Source organism: Corvus kubaryi, unplaced genomic scaffold (genome assembly GCF_017639235.1).
Source record: "Corvus kubaryi isolate FWS band 111438036 unplaced genomic scaffold, C.kubaryi_AGA036_p1.0 37397, whole genome shotgun sequence".
NCBI classification, from domain to species: Eukaryota; Metazoa; Chordata; class Aves; order Passeriformes; family Corvidae; genus Corvus; species Corvus kubaryi.
The window spans coordinates 7420017-7443761 of NW_024581136.1; the positions used below are offsets into that span (position 1 = coordinate 7420017).

At 37.2% G+C, this 23745-nt stretch overlaps 1 long non-coding RNA gene across 2 annotated transcripts in view; it reads left to right on the top strand.

The window, feature by feature from the left end:
- Positions 1–23745, top strand: part of LOC121671291 — a 310077-nt gene that overhangs the window by 57604 nt on the left and 228728 nt on the right. For both annotated transcript variants that reach the window (XR_006018467.1, XR_006018468.1), the window contains exon 2: positions 2027–2194. This is a non-coding gene — a long non-coding RNA (uncharacterized LOC121671291). The remainder of the gene's footprint in view (positions 1–2026; positions 2195–23745) is intronic.

Consider the following 23745-nt stretch of genomic DNA (forward strand, 5'->3'; position numbering starts at 1 on the left):
TGGTAAGGCGCTAAAATATTTTTTTCCCCCAAATATAAGAACAATTGATATCAGAAAATTTGATTTGATCAAAATGGGTTAAGTCTCTTGGGTCCCACAGTTGGATGTGCTGCTCTTTCAGGCTGCACAGTTGCCTTGTGTCCTGGGAGCAGGAGCAGAATGGCTCCTTATGTCAGGCATGCTCAAAGAGCAGTCCTAAGTGGAATAAATAAGCCACAGCTGGAGGTTTTTGTTTGTAGCTTTGTGGGGGTTTTGTAAGCTTTTACAACTGATTTAAGTAGGATATATACACATATATACAAATAGTCTCGTACTGTCTGATGGGCAAATATGCCCCTGTTTCCCATTTTTTCCACATTTGAGCAGTATAAGGTAACTTTGCAGAGTTGACTTGACAAGTATTAAATATTCCATTATGTTCTAGATGTGAAATTAAACTCGAGGATGAATTATTTTTATAATACTATTTTTCTGTGTTCTGAAAGTGGTTTTGAAATGTATTGAGTCATAAAGTTGCTCCAGCTGGACAATAATTCTGTTATTGAAACTGGATATGAAGAGGAAAATACACTGAATTTCTTTGCCTTCTTGGTTTCACTTTTTTAACCATTTCTTCCTTTAAAAATGAATCCTTATAAGAACATGATATGATATTATGTGCTGATGTGATTTAACTAAATACAATAACAATTGTTTGAACAGCAACATAAATAAGGATTCTAATTTTACTTAAGTAAGAAATACCCATGAGTATAACTGGAAATTTTAAGACTCTGAGGAAAGAATTCAGTTCATGTTTTTTTTTCTGATAAAAAAAAGTTAGTTTCCAGTTCTGCTTATGTTGCAGTAATGAACAGTAGATGTTCAGCAAAGTAAATGCAGAAATTCATTAACGTTGCAGGAAAATAGCAACATCTTAGTTAATTTTCTTTGAGAACTGATTCCTTCTGACTGTAGGAGAGTTTATTTTGGGGTTTTTCATATTCTGCTACCTTAAAGTCTGTGGTGCTTTTATATTTTATATACTATCTAAATAAATTACTCAGTTGAAAGATGTTTTAATCTTGAATTTTTTATTTTTTTAATTTGCCTTCAGTCTGCATTGGGTTTTTCCTTCTACTTTCATATAAATTTGAAAGTAAAACTGCTCTGAGAAAAGCTCTATTAAAAACAAAGCTCTGTGTGCACATGCAGAGCCAAGGATACTTTTCTATTTAGGGTGGGGTTTATTTTTTGCCATTTAAATAGGAGAATATATTTGTATAATTTCTGAGTGTTTGGTCCCTAATGTAATTGATCAGCTTAACTGGGAACTGAACTGAGATGTTTAATGAACAGAGACTTTAGCTGCAGTACATTCTTACATCTGGAAAAGAACTAAATAATACTAAGGAGTTGTGGGAGGAGATGTAGAGGCGTCCTTTATAAATGATTTATGAGAGTTCATGCTCTTTCACACACAATGAAAATGGATTCATGCTAATGATCTACATTTTGATTTTCATAACTTTAGCAACAGTATTAAATCACTAAATGCAATATTTAATAAGTGGAAATATGTGCTATTAAAATACTTCTAAGCAATTTTTTCTGTATTAGGAGAAAAATGTAGAAATGAGAAAAAACAGTAGGATGCACTGTTTCCACTGCCATCTTGGTTTCTACACCGTATTTAAAATCCTGTAATGGAGTTCATGCTTTTGAACTTTTCTTTATTTGCTTTTTGCCAGCCACCCTAGACCAATCTGCAGGACCTGAGTTATAAAAGATGGAGGAGAGATGCCTCTTGGCGTTCTGGAAGGCAAATGCCTCTGCATGAACTGTTCCCTGAAGTTCATATTTAGAGGTTGACTAAAGCTGCCTCCTTTTGCCTTCAGTCCCACTATCTTTCACGCAAATTAGGCTCACTGACTAATGTTGATGAAGTAATAATTAGTGTCATTCCATTGCTGGCAATTTTCCCTGAAACACTAAAACAAGATATGAAAGTTATTAATCTTGAATTATTTTCTGATTCACTTTCCAGATGTTGTGCAACAGTTCTGCTACTCTATGATGCTCCAGAAAGCTGAAAATTTGAGATTTGCCCATGCTGAATCACATGACCTGTGGTCGGTATCTATCAACAAAGACCTGCCAGTTGCCACTTCATCTGGAGGAAACCCAGAGCAGCCAAAAGGAAATGCTTCCATAGGTAAGAGACATTAGATTTTTTAAAATTTATTCTCTCTAGAGTGATGAATTCTGACAGTTTGAAACTGTGCAGTTGTGTTGTATTTGTTGCAGGAAAGCAGAAAAAAAAAAAAAGGAGGGAAATGAAAGCAGCTCTTCAACCTTGGATTTTGAATTATTCCTCTAAGGTTAATTTAAGTTTTCAAGTCAAGCTTTTGCTGCAGTAAGTGTAACTATTTCTTGTTGCTAGAGAATTTGTATGGGGTTCCTCCTCTTACATTCAGAAAATGGAAAAATAATACCTGAAAACTTAAAGGCTTCTGCTGTGCCTTCTGATCTGCTCCAGAAGGCCAATTAGCAAATTAATGTAAGTTCCTGGGTTATACCCTGTCTAGTTTATGAAGTAGCCACTTCGACATCCTTGTATGATAAAATGGGGAGGTAAGCAATACATTACATTTTGAACACCTGCTGGTTGGGAAGCAGAGACTGGAAATGACCTATGAGCAATGTGTACATAAGCCTGACTTAAAGAGCTTCCACAGGGAAATCTGAGCACAGGGTTTGTTGTGGCCGCTTTGGGGATGATTTTTATTGCTGTTGCTGTGCAAAGTCCTTGTTACAGCCATTTATATTAAACTGCACCCCGGGGTGATTAGTCTTCTGTTGATGGGTAGGAGGGAGATGACTGTGGTGTATGGCTGCAGTAAAAAGGCTGTATGTTTGGTGGAAGTTTCTTGGATTGGATTTGACCTCTGCAGCAAATGAGCTGTGGAAATCCTTGGAACTCTCACCCAGAAAAACAGAAAGCGTGCATTTTCCTCATCAAATGGGCTTCAAGAATTTAACTTATTTTTCTGTTGCTAGAAGGGCAAAAGCCTTTCTATATCTGTGCCTCTCAATCTTGCCTTTTATTGTTTCTGAATAGTTTTAGCTGAGGCAAGACACACTTGTCATGCTTGGCTTTATAATTTTCTTCCTGAGTGTGATTATAGTGAAAAATATTAGACAAAGGAGTAGGAGGGGAGAGAAAAGCTTTGAAATTGTGCATGTGGGCCGTAACTAGAACCCCCTAGGTGAGTTAATTAGCATGGTGGGAGCCTGCCTGCCCGGGCTATTAGTGCTTAGTACTGTGGTATTGGTGCTTTGAAAATGCTCTTGAACTGTAGACTGCTCACAGAGCAGGAAGGTGATATGTGGTGTTATTGTCTCTACATTTTGTTGCAATTTCAAACTTCCAGGAGACTGCTAGCAATGTGATATGAGTTTATGCTGTTGCTGTGATATATTTTTTTTAAACATATGTATCTTAAAAGCTACAAGAAAAAGCCTGAGAACTTAGGAAGTTGAAGGAAAGAAGGGATTATATTTGTTTCAATCAGGATTGAAACATGAATGCTATTATTTGGGGCTTTTAAAAAAACCCCCTTGTTGCAATTCACACTTTCACTCTTAGAAATGTCAGACAATTCATAGAAGCTGGAGTCTTTACTGATCAACTTCTGGTACATTTTGAGACTGATCAGTAACTAACTACTCCTCTAAAAGTTAATGGTGCAGTGGGCACAGGGCAAAAGGCTCTGTCTGACAGTTTCTGCCTCACAGGCCTGTAATGGATGAAGATGTGTTTTGCCTCTCTGTTGTAGGACACCTCTCCCACAGTAAAAGCAGCAAAAATAGCATACAGCTGTGCTGTGCGTATTGGCTTGTACCCCACCAGCAAAAGCCACACATGACTGCGGTGCTGAGAGCTTTTTCCCTTCCTCAGTGAGCAGTACAAAGTGGAGAATAATATAAAATATGTGCATAGCTTGTCCCCAGGTGTCAGATGCCAAAGTCACTGAAACCTGTAATTTAGACGATCTGGCAAAGATTTCAAATTCTGGGAAAGTCCTTTGGGATCTTTCTGTGATATCAACTTTTGCCAAAGGCTTTGGAATAGTTGCACAGACAACAGACTAGTTATTGGGTTTTCTTCCTTAGCTTATCTATTAGGATGCTTAACCACTTGCTTTATGTGGTGGGGTTCTTCATTTAACCAGATGAAATCTAGTATTAGATTCAGTGGATTGAATCTCATTTATTTTCAGATATTAGACCAGGGCAATAGGTTCCTATGCTTTTTTAAAAAAGAGTTGATGCCCTCACCCATAATTCTGTCCTCTCCATGTCTCTTTGTGTATGGATTTGTAACATAATGTTGAACTAATGTGCAGAGTCACTATAGTACAAATCCAGCTATCTAAATCTGTCCATTTTGGATCAGTATGTTGGAAGAAATATACTCATTTTTAGTCAATACCGAGACCTACGTCAAAGGAAAGCAAAAAGACCTTGCTTTGGACAGAGTTATAAGATAGGTATGATATGGAAAAAATGAAAAGGATGAGAGGAAAGAATAATAATAATAAAAAAAGAGAACATTGTGAGCTCTAAGAACTTTTGAAAAAGCAAAAATGTTTCCCAGTGTTCTTTAGGTAACTTCTGATACACACTTTAGGTATTCACATATAAACAGAAAGCATTATCTGTTAATATTCAGGCAGTCAGATACTCAAGTATTTTTTCCCTTTGTAGGAATTTAAAATGTTAATGAATGATTAGGCTTTACTAACAAGCTGCCTAATTTCACTTGCAATGATTTAAGAAAAGTGTTTTCCATCTGGGAGAGCCGAGAAACAAACAACTCAATTTTTGGCAACAGATATTTTAATTTATTGTTCTTTCTGAGGTTGCATTATGATGGAGCAATGTAAAGGGAGTTATTTTCTGTTTCTGGTCCCTGTCAGAAAAATACACATGGGTAATCTTGTTAGAAGAGGAAAAATTTATCCAGAAGACTTATGTCAACACATTCTCTACAGCTTTTTCTTTAAAAGCACAGACTGAGTATCATATTTTTCAAAGCAAAGAACCAAACATTTATTTAAGATGGGATACTCAAATCTTTGAGGCTTATTTCTAGAGTAGCAATTAGGAAATTCTGGGGCCATGTTGCAAACCTCCAATAAATGCGTTGTTATGTTACATAGCAAAATCTAAAGGGAAAGATATTATGGATTTTGTATCAAAAACACTTTCTAACTAACTAAAAATGCATTTATAATATATTTTTGTAGTTTCTTAGGGCACTTTATTCTCATAGTGCAATACAATAAACTTTTGAGTTATGGCCTGTGTCAAGAGCCACCTGGAAAGTCGGTATTTTTTGGCATTTAGCAAGGATATTAGTTAAAGACAATGCTGTGTGATATTGGGTGGCACTTTCAGCATGTCCTTAAAAGCTCTGTTTATTTCTTCTTCGCTCCTTCCCCGTCAGTTTCAAATAACTTATTTCACCTAATTTCCCTTAGAGTTCTGAAAGTTGCCCTTTCAAAGTAAGGTATAATGGAGATGTGAACAAATAATTGCTCTTTGGTCTGGTGCAAATGCAAAGTATTTACCTTAAGGTTTTTCTTTTTGCAGTTTAAGGACTTGGCATAGAATGAAAATGTATAATGCAGGCATCCTAACTAATGGAGAAAAACATGACTATTTTTGCTACCAATATCTCTGTTAACTGCTCAGGGAGAAAGGGGATACCTATTGTGATAGTTTCATTCCATTTGCATAAACAAGATTCTCTGCCTCATGTACTTGCTCTAATAATGTACTTATTGTGTGCTGTCTATCTGGCAAGGAATCACCATGTGGATGCAACAATTTACATGGGAAATTCCTTTAATCCTGACTGTGGCTGTGCATGCATTTAGAGCTGTGGATGTCCTTGGAGCAGTCAGTTCATTCAGCATTTTGCAGCATCAACCCCTCAGTCTTGAAAACACACAGAAAACAACAGCAGAATTCATTCTTTGTCTGAATGTGCTTAATAAGAACAAATGGTGGCAGCTACAATGGCAAAATGTTCAGGAGAGAAAAGTGTTTCCATGTCATGTCGTGTCCTTGTGGTGAATATCCCTTGTAAAATTAAAGGAAGGGGCTTTTATCACAATGGGATTGTTAATATAGACAAATTGCATATTCAGTTTTTGTTGTTTGTTGTAGAATTGTTATGCTTATTTGCTGCTTGCATTGGCAGGTCTTCTAGATTTTCCTAAGTAAAAATTTAAAATGACAGTATTAGAGGCCAGTAGTGCTGTTGCTGATGTAGGGAGCTATGAAATGAAAATATTTCTAGTCAATCAATTCTGATTGACTTCAGTATACCTAAGATCAGACAACAAATTCCTTCTTTCTCCCTGTGTTTTTAGCCTTATTGAGCTGGAGTAATAACACACACACACACATACACACACTCTCCCCCCATTTTATTTCTCTCCTTTGAGATCTTGAAAGGAAATGGGAAGTAAAAAAGGAGGTGGTAGGAAGAAAAAACGTTCTTCTCTATGGCAGTAAGTGAGCTGCAGTAACTTTGGTCTTGCAGCCTTGTTCTGCACTGCGGGGTAGTGAGTGACTGAGATCTGAATCTCGTGGTTGTGTGAGGTTTATGTGCTAATTTTCTATTCTCCTACGTCAGAGAGTGAAATCCTAGAGTATGCATGTCACTTGCCAGATTAATTGAACCTCATCAAAGTTAAATCAAATACAAGGATAAATATTAGTAAGCATGAACTATTATAAAGTTATTTTGTGGTTATTTATTGAAGGACTAGGTCCTGGGTTTATTTGTTTTTATTTTATACAACTGTATTAGATTCCTTTTTATGTTTTTCACTCAGTGTAAGGACTGCTTTATTTTGGTAATGTAATAATTTAACTCTAATTAGGAAATTGTGCAACGAAAAACCTTAACATTGAAGAAAATACTATTCCTTTAAAGATTTTACATGCTGGATGTAAGTTAATGCTGTTTTCATTAGAAGTTTTCATTAAGTCCCATCTGTTAGAATATACAGAAATGATGAATTATTAATGCATAGTGCTGTAAGAGAATAGTCATTTACTGACAGAAAACAGCATTTGGTTTGATACAGGAAATTAATTCACTTTATGCTTGTGAGCCTTGTTAATTATATCTGAAATAAAGGATTTTAATTGATCTCAATACTTGCTGTGCAAAATAATTTTCTTCACTCGAATGTGAAAGAATGCATAACCATTTTTATTCTGTTTTTATCTTTAATATCGGTTTGAACTGTTAAAGAAAAAAACCCCAAACAGTAGTTTTCAACAGCTAATCGCAATTTGGTACAAACGTAATTTACTATCTACTCAACATTTCTGTAAATGGAAAAAGAAAAAACAAAATCCTTATCTTTAATGCATTGGCTTGCATGAGAAGATGATTGTTCATTAACCTCTAGGTAGCCTTCAGTAAAAACTCATGGTTTTCTCAACCCACCAGGAGCATCCTGGGCAGCAGTGTCCAAACACTTTTCTCAGCCCTGGCCAGAGATGTTGCTGAAGACATGGGTGTGCATTACTGGCAGCAGTGGCTGAGAGAGGACAGTCTCTCCCATGTGCAGTGGCAGTCCTTGGACTCCTGATGGCCTCTGTTGACAGGGCAGCAGCAGGTTTCATGTTTGCACAGGTAAAATCAGCTTTCTGATAGCTCTACATAGAGTCCTGAGGAAATTTGTGACTGCTGCTAGAGAAAAAGACAGACTTTTATGTTTGGGGGCAGGAGAACAAGCCCTGGGTTAACTTCCAAGTGATTTAATCTTTTTTCTAAAAATAAATAACTTTAAAACTGAAATAAAATATACACAGACTATTTTAAATGTGATATATTGCAACTCTATTTATGCTTAGAAGACCAGGCAAGTTTTAAGAATTTGTTCACTTGCCTCAGCATATAAACTAGAGAAAAGGATTAGGAAATCTTCAAATTATGAAATCCATGTGAAGCAGGAGGCCTTGAGGCAGAGAAATAGGCAGTACCAACCTATTGGTGTACCAAAGTCAGGTGACATTCTCTCTCAGCTCTTGATGACTCCCCACATTGACTCCCACTGTGATGCTTCTGGTCCAGAAGCAACTTCTGTGCATTTCTTTATGGTGTCTTTTGTCTTGTTTAGACCTTGGGAAGGGTCTAAAGACTTGAGACTTCTCAGTTCAGCTAAGAGAGATTTTACTGGAAGGAAGAGATGAACTGGAGATAAGACCTCAGCAATGACTAAGTATAGTAATAACCCAAACTGTTCACCTAACCCATTTTGTTTCAGTTCTCTTGGTGAGGTGGCTGATCCTGGTGGGAGGAGTGAGAGAGGCCAAGCAGAGTCTCCTAGCAGTGCTGTATTTCAGTCTCAGTGCAAAACATGAAACTTTCTGCATGTTTTGTGTTCATCACATCTGCTGCACAGGCAGTGCATGCATTTTATTCTTGTCCCCTGAATCTGTTAATGAAGCTTATGATTTTTTCCACCCCCATCCCCAAATGTGACTACAGCATTTCTAAGGTTTAGACTATGTGGATACAGCCTCTGTGACCCAGACAGTTATGGAAATGTAAACTTACGCCTCTTGAATCAGTATAGTGCAAATAGTGGTATCTTTTTGTCATAGTTTTGTATCTTTTAATCCACTTGAAAAGCCCATATAATCTGTTCATTAGGTTTAGCATTGTATATGTGATATTTACCAAGACACTTTAGGAAGGTGGAATATTTAAATCTGAATAGCATGTTTGTCTATAAAATGAAATAGAAAATAAATAGAATTGATTCGTGGCTTGGGGATGAGACCCAGGATGGAACTAGAAAGCATAGTAGAAGGAAATAATAAAAAGCAGGTGATTATTGCCTCAGCTGGTTTCTTATCTGCTTGGGTCCAGAGTGTTCATAGACCAGAGCACATTTCAGGGCAATTCAGTGCTGGAAGCTTTCAGTCCCACTGCGCCCTCCTCATCTACTTCTACAGCCCAGATGGAACCTTATTTACTAATGAAAAGTGCAGATGAAGGAATTGATGGAGCTCAGTTTGAGAAGTCTATAAGGTGTGCAGTCAGTTTCAAATGCCATTAAAAAAAAAAGAAATTGAAATATGGTAAAACTCTTTCATTTGGAAAAGTTCAATCGGCTTTGTATTCGAAGGTTTTTGGCAAACACTTTCCTATATCCTGTTTCATCAAAACTCATTTTTCATTAAAAATAATGATAGGAAATTTCCATCCAATATAGATGTGAGTCTGTCTGCTGGTTTATGGTCTTTCAAGATTCAGTCCAGGGGCACTGAAATATACCAGTAGCCATGTGATGTGTTTCCTATCAGAAATATCTACTTCTTCATGTCCTTTTCTACAGTCAGGATCAGTTTACCTAGGCTGTACAGGTACTTCGTAGGTGTCAGGATTTTCTGTTCCATTGCATGAATGTTTTTAAGCACTTTTGTTGAGGATTACAATTAGCAAATCAAGCTAAATATTTCTTAGATGCGTGCTGCCTGGGGGAAGATCTTGACCCCCACCTTGCTACAATCTCCTTTCAGGTGTTTGTAGAAAATTATAAGGTCCACTCTGCCCCCAGTCTGTTGCGCTGAAGGGGCTTGTTGTGACCCAAGTGTAGGACCCAGCATTTGACCTTATTGAGCCTCATACAATTGGTCTTAGGGCATTGAGGCCTGTCCAAATGTCCTGATGGTAGTTGCTGGAATGGTGTTGATTGATTGGTGATGGTCTGAAACTACAGATGGAGAAATGATGGTAATATGAGGTTGTAAATGGACATGGAAACAAAGTGTAAATACAAATGCAGGCACTGAAATGAAAGCTTAAGGTTAGGTGGTGAGCTGGCATGTACTTATGGTGGGGATCTTATAATTCCAAGTCAATTGAATAATTTTATCAATGATAATATTTACACTTGCTATTGTTTAGTCTTCCAACTTGCTCTCTACTGTTTTCTCTCAAAAGAGTGTACCCACCACTGTTTTCACAGTAGTTGTTCAGCATCAGAAAGGTAATACTGCAGTCTGATCTGTAACATGAAAAATCATTATGGTTTTCAGTGATTTTTGTTTAGTTGGTTGGTCTTTTGGGGTTTTTGGTGTGGTATTCTCCCACCCAGTTTGTTGGTTTCTTTGTTTGTTTAGTTGGTTTTTTGCCTGGTGAAAGGTCATCTGGATGGTTTTTAATGTTACCTTGATTGGAAATGGGGACATGTACTACCAACGGAAACTGTGTTGAGAATCAACATTCACACACTTATCCTGTCATTTCGCTAGCATGGATGTTGCTTTTAGGTTTTTATTCTTAGCAAAAAGAAAGAGAGCATTATTCAAAACTGACAGGTAAAGCTTTTGCTTTAAATCTGGTTTGGGATAAAAAAAGCCTGGCTTGTATCTTCTGGAAACTTCTACATTGGGGTCACAACAACTGTCACTGGTCACATGGTCAACACTTTATTTTGTATTTTACATTTTTGGCAAGATGACAAACATGATAATCTGGAAAATTGGTATCAAAACCTATAAAACTGCTTATGATGCCTCTTTCCAAAGTATTTAATCCCTTTCAAATAGTTTTGCTATCAAGTGATACAAACTGCCCCAAATCTTTCAATGATTTGACATCTATACCCTCCTTGGTACATGTACAGCTTTAAGATTATGTTTGTGACTTGTCAGGTATTAGTTTCAATATATGCCTTGGAAAATAAGTTGTTTTCATTAAACCTCTGTAAAGACATGATTTCCAGAGTTTTGTTTCAAATGATAGAATTATGGTAACTGAGTCAAGAGCATCAACTTTTAAAGTAATAGTCTTAAAATAACAACAAAAATCTTCTACTTATTTCTGTTGCAATGACTTTTAATTTATCAAAACTATGAAGAAATCCTACAAACCTCTTGTTTTTGCAACTAAAGGAGCATCACAAGAGAAATTTTGTTTATTATAATTACACAGCCAGATCCCATGAGTAGCAGATGTTTTGAGAAAGCTGAAAAATTAAGTTGTTTTAATGAGAGCTATTGTTCTGGTTAAATAATGCATACCTCCAACTAGAGAGATGTTACATTTAGAGTTTTTAAAATCATATGTTCCAGTCTTGCAAACAATTAAAATGTCTTTTAGTCACCAATTTAAGTAATGCTTGAGAACTAAGAATTTTAAGAAGAAACACAATAACAATAACAAAGGCTTATTGCCTATTGTACTCTGAACTCCATTTTGCAGCAATAGCTTTTTGAAAAGAACTAACCTTCAACAACCTGAATTGCTGAAATCTGGAAGTGAAGGATGTTCTTTGTAACAGGAAAAATGCAAAGATCTAAACATTTCATAAAATTGCTGCACAATGTGTACAGTTCTTATAGTAATCTTTCATACAGTATTTTATGTTCCAAGTTTGTTTTATTGACCTCATTTCCATTTTTACCTCATCTCCCAATCAACTCTTCCCTTTAGATTTCATGTGGATTATAAAATATGCCAGAAAACTAATTCCCAGGGGATTGGGTTCAAGTGAATTCTGGATTCTCAGCAATCTCTTTTGAAGAAAGTGGAGAAAGGGCTGTGAGCTGTGTGGATGTGCAGGGAGTGTGGTGCACACCCCCTTCCAGGCATGGTGTGTGCTAATCTTTTTCTGCCTTCCTACAGTTCCCAGCCCAGGCTACTCGCTGTACTGGGCAAGTCTCAGGCTTCCCAGTTCTCTTCTATCACTCCAATGCCTCTTTTTCTGCAGTTCCTGATTTTGGGACACATCTTAGTCTTTCACAGAGCGATTTCCTCCTTTGTTCTGACTCTGGAGAGGGGCCTTGCTCTATGTGCAGAACACCAGAGGGAGAGTCATCATTCCCAAACCTCCTCTGAAAAGAAAGCTTGGTCCATCACAGGCAAAGACAGGTCCAGCACAGAGAAAATGTTTGCCATGTCCTAAGAACACCCAAGCTCAACAGATATCAAGTCCTACAGTAAAATGTATGTGTTGAATCTTTCCAAATGAACTGCTTTCATTTTTTTTTTTTTAAGCAAAACCAGGCAATTAGTTTCTAAAATAGCCAAATATGTATGAAAATAGCCAATAAAGCCATGGATGTTCAGGCTGCTTTAATTATGGGGAAATCTGCAAGCTTTACTTCAACACACTAAATTAATTCAGATTGCAGATTTATGCAGAACAAGCGGAGAAATAACATTCTTGTTGGAAGTTATGTTTTAAAGTCAAAGAATCACAGGATAGTCTGAGTTGGAAGGGACCCAGAAGGATCATCAAGTACCAATTGTGAAGTGAATGACCCACAGAAGGATGGAACCCACAACCTTGGCATTATTAGCACCATGCTCTGACCCGCTCAGCTAATCCCAGGGCCACAACACTTTAATAAAAGCAGCTGTACCTTTTAATGACCAGAAAGTTTGCTGTAAGGGGCATGTAAAGGTGGGATGAGTATCTGAAGTACAGTCTTTGCTTAGTCGTCTGCATGCAAGTAAAAGTAGTTATCAGAATGCTACAATATTTAAACCTTCTTTCTGGAACAGGCAAGGCATATCACTATGCTCTGTTGCACTGTATGTGCTCATTTCCTTGGATTTCTCTGCTCTTTCCTTTGCAGTTTTCATTATCCATTGCAGAAGTTTTAATGGAAAAAAAGCATAATAGAGATCATCTTTTTGATTGCAGCTAATCATAAGCTAAAAATGCAGAACTTCTTAATTATCTGCTAAAGCCAGTGATTCTTCAGGGACAGAGTAGTTAATTTCCTTTCTTTACATTTTGTAAGCATATTGCTATTAATCCTGGAGATCATAAGCTCAGCATTCCTGAAAACGTGCTAGTTAAGGAAGTGCAGCTGACTTATGATGCACCTCATAGGAAATCTTCGGAGAGCTGCATATTTTGCTTTGCCTGGGAAATTGTGGGCACACTCTGAATGTGCTTTTGAAATACAGCAAAGGCTTAGAGCCATCAGACCTTCCTAGGGTCTGGAATAAATAGGAAGCCAATATTCATTCTTCACAATAAATTTTATTTAAAATATATTTAACATATTCCTGGTGACTTTGTTGCTACTGAAAGATTATATCCTCATTGCTGGTTGTGGATGGAGTTAGGGGATCCTAGACTAGCTCATGTATGGATGTTTGATTCTGATCTAGAATGAGTATAAAACATTTTTGCACTGGACTGGCACTGCAGGTAATGGGGTTTTTAAACTAAAAAAAAAAAACCGAAACAAAGGTAATTTGTGTGTATGTGGGCACAAGTTGGTTATGTAACTCAGTGCTTTGCAAGTCTGAAGAATCCTGATATCAGACTCAATAATCAAAGTGATAGATGTAACACTTTGCATGTCAATTATTTTTATGACCTTATATGCCTCCCTTAATACTTCCCTTTCCATTGTTGTGCTCTGGATTAATTCATCAGTGTAATGGTGTGACTGAAAAGGTCACAGAAGAGTACTGTGAGTGCTGAAGGTCTAAGCTGCATCACAGCTCATAGTTTATGAGTACTTGTAAGAAAAGAAAGACAGAAAATGTGACAGATGAGACTTTTCCAAATGAAAATAAGAAACCAAGTAGTTTTTCCAGCGCTAATACTTGTGATAGACCTTGACAAAGTAATTGCTTTCAGTTCTGCTAGCATTAAGATTACTTGTGCATTTTGACTAACATACAGCTCTCTTTCTCCCTATGTAATTCCTGTTCTCAAAATTAGCACTTGTATCTTAGCTTGAATTAGTTTGTTTACAAATAAACCATATTCAAGCTAGAAATTAGGCACCAATCTATCTACTCCTGTGAATGGCTACTAAATTCAAATGATTCCCTTGCCATAAAATAGGCAATTATGACAGTCCATTTATTAGTTACAAAAAAGAATATGATATGATACACCCCTGTAGCCAGAGGAAGATTTTTTTTTTTTTTAATTCGTAATAACTATCTAATTGGTTGATGCAACCTTTCAATGCTCATTTTGTGCTGTGTCACATCTGGTACAATCAACTTGGTGAGACTGTGAACGGTTCTTACTTCATTTGTTAAGGGGCTGTCAGCCAAGAGGCCTTTGAGGTGAATCTGCCTGAGATTTTCACAGGGAATTTCCTGAAGACCAAGCAAAGTTCATTAACACATAAAAAATCCAAGTGACCAGAAAAGGCAGAGTGATACGAAAACTTATTTGAGGTGAACTGACACAGCGAAGGGGAAATAGCAACATGCACACTTCCTTTCCCTAGGATCCTGCTGGCTGAAATGCTGGTGTAGAACCGGGAGCGCTCCACATCAGGCTCTTGGGAGAAGATCATGGCTTGAAATACCAGCTGGTTATTTCTGCCTGCTTGGGTGTAGTGAATGGTGTTTGCTGTGAAAAGGTCACATAAAATTTTAATCAGGAGAGAAGGAAAGGCATGGGGAACAACTGTGCAGCCTGACATGGAACCTGTGATGCTTTCCCTTGTGCCTTTCCGGAACAAGTGAGGCTTTAGCAGGGACATCTTCGTCCCCCAAAGCACCCGTGAGGCAGAAGGAAAAGCCTCTCAGTGGGAAATGAGCCTCCAGGACCTGCTACTGGAGGAGGGACATGAATACTTTTTGCTACTGTCCTGTAGAAAGTTTTCAGTTCATAGAAATGCTCTTTCCTGTGCTAAAAAGGTGGGAAATTATCTTCTTAATTTAGTAAAAAATGCTAGACTGGTGCCTTCTGATTACTTCGTGAGACTGAAAAAGAAATGAAGCAACTTCTTTAAAGCAGAGTAAAAAGCTCTGTTCAACTAGAAAAGACATCTTTCACTTGGCCAAAGAAAATTTTTTAAAAAAATGGTAATTATGGTTGCTCTGAAGCACACATCTTTGGTATCTACACCCTGAATATTTTTTTATTTGATTGGGGGTTTTGGTGGGCTTTTAGTTGTTTGTTTTGGGCTTTTTTTTTTGAAAGTGCTTTTCAGCCCCTGGAGGTTCACCTTTTATAAACTACTGCTATTACCCCAGGACTGTGCCTCAAGTCTATAACGGGGCTGGTAGTGGCCATGTATCTGCTCTTACCTAAGGTAATAAAGGTGATGAAAGGCTTTGAAAATTCAGAGCCCCACCTTAATTTAGCTTCCTTAAAAAAACTAAGTTTTCTAATCCTACTGACCCCCTTATTCTTAGTTCATGCAGTTTTGTGTCAGAACTCGTCCTCTTAGCTAAAAATAGATCTGTCTTGTGCAACTGTGATGCAAGGCTTTGTGGTGTATTTATTTATATATACATAACAAAGGCTTTGGGAAAGAAAGAGAAGAAGGGTGATATCACTGACTTTTTTATTTTTGAAATTATTTCAATTATGGCCACAAATTTTTTTGCATTTGAAATTACTATATGATCAAAAAAAACATATTGCTACAAAGCTCTTATAAATCAACAGGAAGTTCCAAAAATTTGGATTGTTAACATAACCTTTTTTATTTAATGTCATATTGACATTAAATATTTAATAAACACATTTTGTTTTCACTGTGCAAAATTCAGTGGTGCCTTAAGCCCTATTTTCAGTAGGGTTTTTTTTTGTGTTTGTACCTCACTGCACTAAAGGCTGTGTAAGTCTTGATGTGTCCAAAAGTTGGTCTGAGAGGCAACCAGCAGAAATGTAAATGAACACTAAACTGCAGGTGAACTTGGCTAAGGAAGGTGGCTCATGTATTCTCCTAATTGACCTGGGCAATGCATAGCAAGGGCAGGTTTAAAATATTCAGGACTGTGTTTGAAGACACAGAAATAAATGAATGTATTGTCAATGGCAATCTTCATTGTCAAGGAAGATGTTAATTCTGAAATACCATCTTTCACTTTAAATCAAAAGTACTTGGCTTTTTATACTACTAACACAGAGTAACATTTTCCCTGTTAGAGACCTTTCTGTTACTCCTATAGAAAGGGAATCTAGCTTTATTACACAACAATAGAAAAATACTTGAGATAATATAGATTAAAATAATTTCTATTCATAGGGCTCTGAGGAAGAAAGAATAGCAAGATATTGTTCATCACTAAAAAACAAAGTGGGGTGGAAGGTAAGGTTACTAAGACTGAAAATTAGTACTTAAAAGCATTGATTGAAAAAGGCAAGATTTTTAAGAATTAAGGCTCTGTTACTGTTTTGATATAATTATGACAGTTAAAGTATTTGTTTACAGTTTCTAGTTCAAATTGATGCAAAATAAAGGGACAAATTTTTATTCAATTAAAAAACTTGACTCTTCTTTCCCAAAGAATTATTGATGCAAAGCCTCAAGGGTTCAATGTACTGTGAAAACTGAGGCGTCAGCTTGCATCTGGATCTGTTACTGGAAGTTTTTCTGTTGTCAATGCTGCATTAAAGAGCGTTTTAACTTGTTAGTTTTGTGAAGCTGGTGTTTCTGCAACTGTATTACACAGACTGCTTCCTTTACTGCTGAATTTTAGTTTTCCCAATGAGAGCATGGAGAATGCCAGAGCAAATGTAGTGCTGCAAAAACCAGTTCAGAATCACAAAGAATATTTTGTTGTGTAGAGGAGTTTTGTTTGATCTCTGTTATTTTAGTTTTTACTTTGGGGAGGGAGGGAGTGAAGCCTATAATCTATTTATTTCCCTCTGATCAGTATTGGATGTGTCCTAAATGTTGGTTGAGTTAGGAAGTAATGACGAGGCAGAGGAGTAGGTTATGCTTTTGCTTTATACTTGAATTTGGCCTAAGCTAATTCAGATGTTTGGATGCAGTTGACAGTTGCCCAGACTATGTGGTGAAGACATACTGATGGTGACAAGTCCTGGCACTGTTTTGTTTATGAGATCTGATGAGGTAACAGCATGAATTCCTATAGTTGCAATATGCAGATGACATGCTATATTAATCAAACCGAAGTTTACAGCTCTTGAGCTGTTCCCTTAAAATTTAAACATTTTTTTTAAAATCTAAAGGTAAATAATGCTGTGATCGGTCTCTAAGATTTATTAATAAAAAATCCAGCAATTTTTACCTTTATGTGGATCTGCAATTCAACTGTGACATCCTTCATAGCAAAAATGATAATCCAGACACCATAAATGACATTTCCCTTTGAGCAAGCCTGCAGATGAAGAAGCACCAAAACCTGTTCAGAAGCTGATTTAGAGTTACCAGGGGGACAATTTTGCTATGCTACAGTACATAAACATTCCGCACTGACAACGTTTTATGGCTGGTCACAGTGCTGATAAATATATTTTATGGAATATCTGCTTGTAACGTGCAGACGGAGACAGAAGAATTCTCCATTTCATTTTGGTTTACTTTACTTTGTCATTTTAATAGCATTTAGAATAAACCTGATAGGCCATTAAAAACTAGCAAATATACCTAGCTCTTAGTTACACCGATGTAAATTACAGTTTGCTGTCTTTGGTAAAATTATTCCACACTTATAGAACAATTTGCAGATTGTAGATATGCCTTGAGGCATTACAGAGATGTAAAATTAAAGCAAATGAAATAAGCATGAAACCTTCCCTGGACATTACTAGGGTTTTTTTATTATTTAAAAAAACACCAACAACTAAGCATTTAAAAGCCAAAACAAAACCATCAAAAACCAACAGCAAAATAAAACCCTACACATGATCCTTTTATTTACTATGCTTTTACATCCTGAAATTAAAAAAAAAATTTCTGATTTAATAAAATAAATATAATTAAGCTAAATATAATATTTGCTTTAGGCTGTTTGTATCTAAAGAGTAAACTACTGATATTGAAATAGGGGGATCAGCACCTGGAGAATGCTGACTTCCTAAATTTTCAATTCTTTTACTGATCATTCTGTCTTAAAATTTGTCGTAAACTTTGTAATCCTGCATGGGTCATTTCAGACATCTTTTCCCATGAACATCAGGACAGGGAAATATGGGACTATTTGTGAAACTCTAATCCTCCTCTTTTAGTCTGTGAGAAGTCAGGTGAGCCCTGTTTGTTATCTTGTGTTTTGTTTTGTCATTTACACCTGAATACTTCAAGAAGCTGTGAATTAAAATTCCTGAATATTATTCTGCAGCACTGCCAGGGCACCAAGGGCAGCTTCAAATCTGTCTAAATCCTGCAAGGCCTTCCCAGTCCCAGAGAGTTTTGCCAGCATGCCCTGGAAGAACCAGAGTAGGATGAGACTCGGGTGTGAAGCTTTTTCCAATCTGCCCTCTGAAGAGGACAAGGAAGGAGCCTAGCAGAAAATGAGAGCTGCTCTTTGTGCTTTGCTGCTGTTTCTTATAGACTTTTCAGTACAAATTACCTTCTTAACAGCTGGCTTAATTTGTTTAAGGTTCCTGTAGGTTGTGGAAGAGAAAATCTTGTTCACAGGTTGGGTTATGTGGTTTGACTTTTGCAACTTCTGAACGAGCAGAAATAGATTTGCAGATACTAGCCCCGGCTTCCTGTGGAGCTCTGTCTGGGACTGTGCTGAAAGCAAATCCCTTGCAAATCCTCATTGGTGTCAGTAGGAAGCTATTTGACAGGCCTCAGAATTGCCCTATTGCAAAGTGTATGGTTTCTTTTCTCTAGACTGTACATGCTGCTTTGTGTCCTACAGAACACTGAAATCTACTATGGTGGGGATTTTCAGGGTCTGCTGAGATATTTTCAAGGCATGATAAGCCTGGGAAAGTGCTATGCCAGGAGTCACAGTATGCCAGTGTCAGCTACTGGGTGTCCTTGTTTTGATGTCTTGCCATGACAGCCAAGTTTTCCTATTGCATGGGAGCTGTTGTGGCTGAGCAATGGCTTAGTCAAGCTGGAAGGAAAATCACACTATAACACTAATTGTCTGGATTCTCCTCTCACAGTGCATAGTCATGAAGCTAGTAGAGGTTATAATGAAGCTTGAAATTTTAGCTTTTAGCTTTGAATTTATAGAATTTTTTTACCTATAACACATCAGGTTTCCTGAAGAGAGAGGAAGCATAGGTGATGTGTGTGCAGGACTTTAGAAGAAACAGAAGAAAAAGCATGAACGAACATTAGCTATCCTGCATCTGTGCTACAAGCCAAAATGCATATTTCTTCCTTTGAAATAAACTTATTTTGCATTAACATTTTCTGTCTCTTTTGTGCATGTCTATTTAGCCTCACAGTCTAACCTCTTATGTTTAAACAAGATCCAGAATGTACCAACATGGTTAAAATATTTTTTTATGAGCTCATGAATTTGAACCATGCTCTGGATCCCACCCCAGAGTCTTGCTTACTCACAAGCACGGCTGTAAGTGGGTGGCTAGGTGGATGTAAGTGAATTCAGTCAGACTCATCTGAGTGCTGTTGTGCTTTATAGTGCCAGCATGAGAGACCACATAAGATGGAAATAAATCTTTGCTGATTACAGAGCAAGAATTCAAGAGGCACAACTGAGATATCTGGCTTTGGCATTGTCCCTCCAGAGCCCTTAAATTGGAGCTTGAAGAATGGCAGTTTTTTGACTTATGTGGTAGCTGGAGCCTTTGCCTCATTACTTCAGCTAACAGTTGTATCTTTTATACCCTCATGGACATGTCTTTTCTGTGATGATGGTTTTCCAGAGCTGAGTGTTAGCAGGGTCTCTGTATTGGCAAACACACAGAGAAGCTGTGCCCTTTTGAGCAGTGCTATCACCAGTTTTGCCTTTTTCTGCCTATGTAGGATTTATGTGAATGTTTTGTACAAGCATTTTGTTTTCTTCTCAAAAAAAGCTGAGCTGTACAGATTTCCTCACCATAAATTGTGGGAGTTGTCTGTCCTTTTATCAATAGTGGAAGAACTATGGGCAGACAATGAGGGTCTACAAGCATTTTCCCTTCTTGCAGACAGAACTGGCCAGCAGTCCAACTAGAGGTGTTTCCTGTGCCAAAAAGTTAAAAGCACCATTAATTTCAGGTCAGATAGTTCTGAGTTTAGGCAGGGAAGAGGTCAGGAACAATGGCTGTGTAAGAGCCTGGATTACCTATGGTGTGAATACAAATATTAGTCAGCCATACCATAAGGGCACACAAGTGCTCTAAGTGGGCAAGTCCCAGTAAGGCAAACAACTCGACAGAGAAATTGCTAGTTTTTCACTGGGGTCATGTCAGTATTGATTTGTAATTCAAAAATCCTGTTTCACTAATTGTATATTTATTTGTATTGCAAATCTTAGAAATAAAAGCAGGATCCTCATCAATGTAAAAAACAATCTTTGTGACTGGGTGTGCTTGTGTTGATTTGAAATTAATGCCACTGCAGTTAACCCTGCTGAGTGTAAGGAACTGGACTTACTGCTATTTGTTGATATCTTTGTTTCTTAAGGTCTAACAATGGCTGCAGCATCTGCTCTTGCTGGTTATCTGGCTCTGTCACATTTCCCTTACAGTTCTTTGTCCTTCTTTCTAGAGGCTTGCAGAAACTTTTGAAAAGAACCATTGGTTCATCTCTGAATGCTTAAATCCCTGTAATAGTGTTTCTATTAGACATCTTGTATTGAATATAATCTCTGTATTCAAGCAGAAACAAACATTAAATCATTGGAGAAGAATAAAATAATTTGGTTTACTTCGGTGATCAGTTATGCACAGAGAATGATGGGGAAAGCAAAAGAATATTAAGACATAAATGTGTAAGCACACTTAAAGCTATGGCATTTGAGAACCTTTATGGTACATGTGAAGACTTGGTCTGAAAAAACTCTTTTAATGACTCTTACAAATCAGGCATTGTATTTCAAAAATGTTCCTTTTAACAGAGCTGCTATTTCACTGTAAGTTTTTCTACTAGAAATATTCTATAGTTGCTGTGTAATGATGCAATAAATTCACCCAGGAGCTTGTTACAGTTAATAACCTGTAAAGGGCAAAGGTATTTGGACAATGAACATGAAATTAAACCTGTATCATTCACTAACAGTGTAAGTTATTTCTTCCTTTGTCCTTCAAAGAAATGTCATTTTGTAGAAAAAATGGAGGTCAGCTTATTTTCTACATGTTTAATTTTTTACAGCCAGTGACCTCTTTGTAAATAAATAATATACTTTGCTCAGAAGACAAGCATCAGTTCTGAAAAATTATCGAAGACATTAGGATACAATGCTAATGTATTTCATGCTTCAAAAGCTACAGCTGCCAGAAATTCATAGCAATCAATCAACATTTTTCGTTCGCTGTTTTTCGTGTATTAGCAACACACCAGGGGTAATAATTATGACCCTGGCTGTCCCCACTCTTTCAGATAAATGTACTGGTTCTATTGATTCACTTAATATTCCTCTGTGGCTATTTCAAAAGCAGGTACCATTTCAGAAGACAAGCAGACGCCTCGTTCCCTTTCTCTGTAGAATGCTTTTTTTTTTTTTTCAGACAATTTAACACATTTCTTTGTGTTTGAATAGAATTACCTTTTCTACTACTGTGATCTGTAAATTAGAAAACCGAACAATAGAGCTGAAATAGAGAAAGGCTTCCTCTCTTATAGCCTGTCAAGTCATTCTTCCATTCTTTAATAGACTAAGTCTGGTGATCACATTGCACGCCCTGGTGTAAAGTATTCTCTAAAAGAGAACTATCCAGGGGGCAATGCCTTTGAACTGTAGGAGGGTGGATTTAGATTGGACATTAGGAAGAAATTCTTCCCTGTGAGGGTGGTGAGGCACAGGAACAGGTTGCCCAGAGAAGCTGTGGATGTCCCATCCCTGGAACTGTTCAAGGTCAGGCTGCATGGGGCTCTGAGCAACCTGGACAAATAGAAGGTGTCCCTGCCCATGGCAGAGGGTTGGAATCTTCTAATCCAAATAAGCCTATGATTCTACCTCCATTTATTAGAACAAATGTTTGTACAGTTGATGTCAGAAATATCTTTAGTAAATTCTTGCGTATAGACTGAGTTATTTCAAGCCCTGAAATGCTCAAGATGCAGGGGCTTTCTAGGTCAAGGCTTATAGTGCAGGCAGGAGAACTTGTATTAAAGGAATCTGCATTATGGGCTGTCTCCATTTAAAAGACTTAACTTTCCAGTCTTGTCTCTCTCATTTGACCTTCACCCAGAATAGACTGCAATAAAAACTATTTTTATAAGTGACAAAAAGGAAGCACAGGCACTGCAGCTATAACAATGTAAGATTACCTGTGGATTTATGAGTAGGGGATGTTGCTGCTTTGGTTGTAGTAATGAATCTCACTTGTGCTAATAAGCAGTATTGTCTCTGCCCTGTCAATGCCGGGGCAAAGTCGTGATGCTCTCAGAGCTGGTTATGCACTGTGGCAATGAGCTCTGGTTTCTGTCTTTCACATTGCATAAAAAAAGGATCTATCTTGAAGAGAAAATGGAAATTACAAAATGCCTATTCATAACTTTGCCTTGTTTTTTTTCTGCTTTAAATTACTGCATCTACAAGTAATTTCAAAATTAGTTTCTCAGAAAATGAGCTCTCGTCTCCCATGGTAAAGGAAAGGCCTTGTTATCCAGAGAGCCAAGGAATAACAGACTGAATAAATATTCCCCCTCACATGAGGGGGCAGGGAGGTGGAAACTGGGTGCACAAAGTTGTTTTCTTTCATCTCCTTTTGTTTCATGTGAAATTTTGGCTGAGAGGTGCCCTGATACCTTCTGCTTATGAAAAAATATGAGAGGAATGGAGGACTGTGGGGATCAGGCAGTAATATCTCTCCTATTGGCTTTAGGCTTGTGCAATGAAGGAGTACGAATAAGTAAAAATTGTGTCTAGAGAAATTAAAATAGCCTGTTGCAAGTTGAAACTAGGTTGTTAAAATTATGTTCTGAAATGCAATATTATTTATGTGATCTTATATGATATCCTAATTTTGTGGTTATTGCTGTAGTAATTTCAGGCAAGATATACTTGTATATATGTTTGTAGATTTTAAAAGTACTTCAGAGCTTTTAACAGTTGACTACTTTTGTGAGGTGCAATTTTTGCAAGCCTATGATACTGATATGTGACTGAAAGTCCAGGGGTTTTTTCCTGATACTGCAGAGGAGAGGAAAAAAGCTAGTTCACATTGCTTTAGTGCTGCAGTAGTAAAAGTAGTGGAGTCATTTTTATTTTTATATAAAATCAGAGGATATCAATTTGAATACTTTAAATAGAGTATCTCTCTATGCACGTTTAACGACTTTCCTATAAAACCAAAGACAAAACCAATATCCAAAACACTTTCAGTTTTCGGCTATGTCGGGGCTTTGTTAGTTGGAACACAGCAATTGTATTTTAGTTAGATCTGTTGGGTCTGTACACAGAGATGTGTTCAGTGGGTTTTGCTTCATATGTTCTTAGGTATTAATAGCATTTTCCAGAAAGATATATAAACTTTCTTTTACACAGAGCTTGGTGAATAATTTAATACCAATTACTGCAGTGTTGCTGTCTGTGATGGTTGGTGAGTGATGCAGCAGCTGTGCCCTCACTCAGGAAATTTGAAAAGTCTCCATGTGCTCTGAGGAATGAGGAATGATCTCTGTTTGCTCATGAAAGAACAATATAATGGTAAAAGGTAATGGAAATAAACCCCCTTAACAGTTGTATTCAGATAGTTAACTACAATTAGAAAAGAATCCCAAACCACTACCAACGAAAGCCCCAACAGATTAACTTAATATAAAGCTAATAAGGACAGAGAAATTCCTGACTTCCATTTCATAACAGCCTTGAAGGTCATTCTTTTTCGGGCATAAGATACATAAACA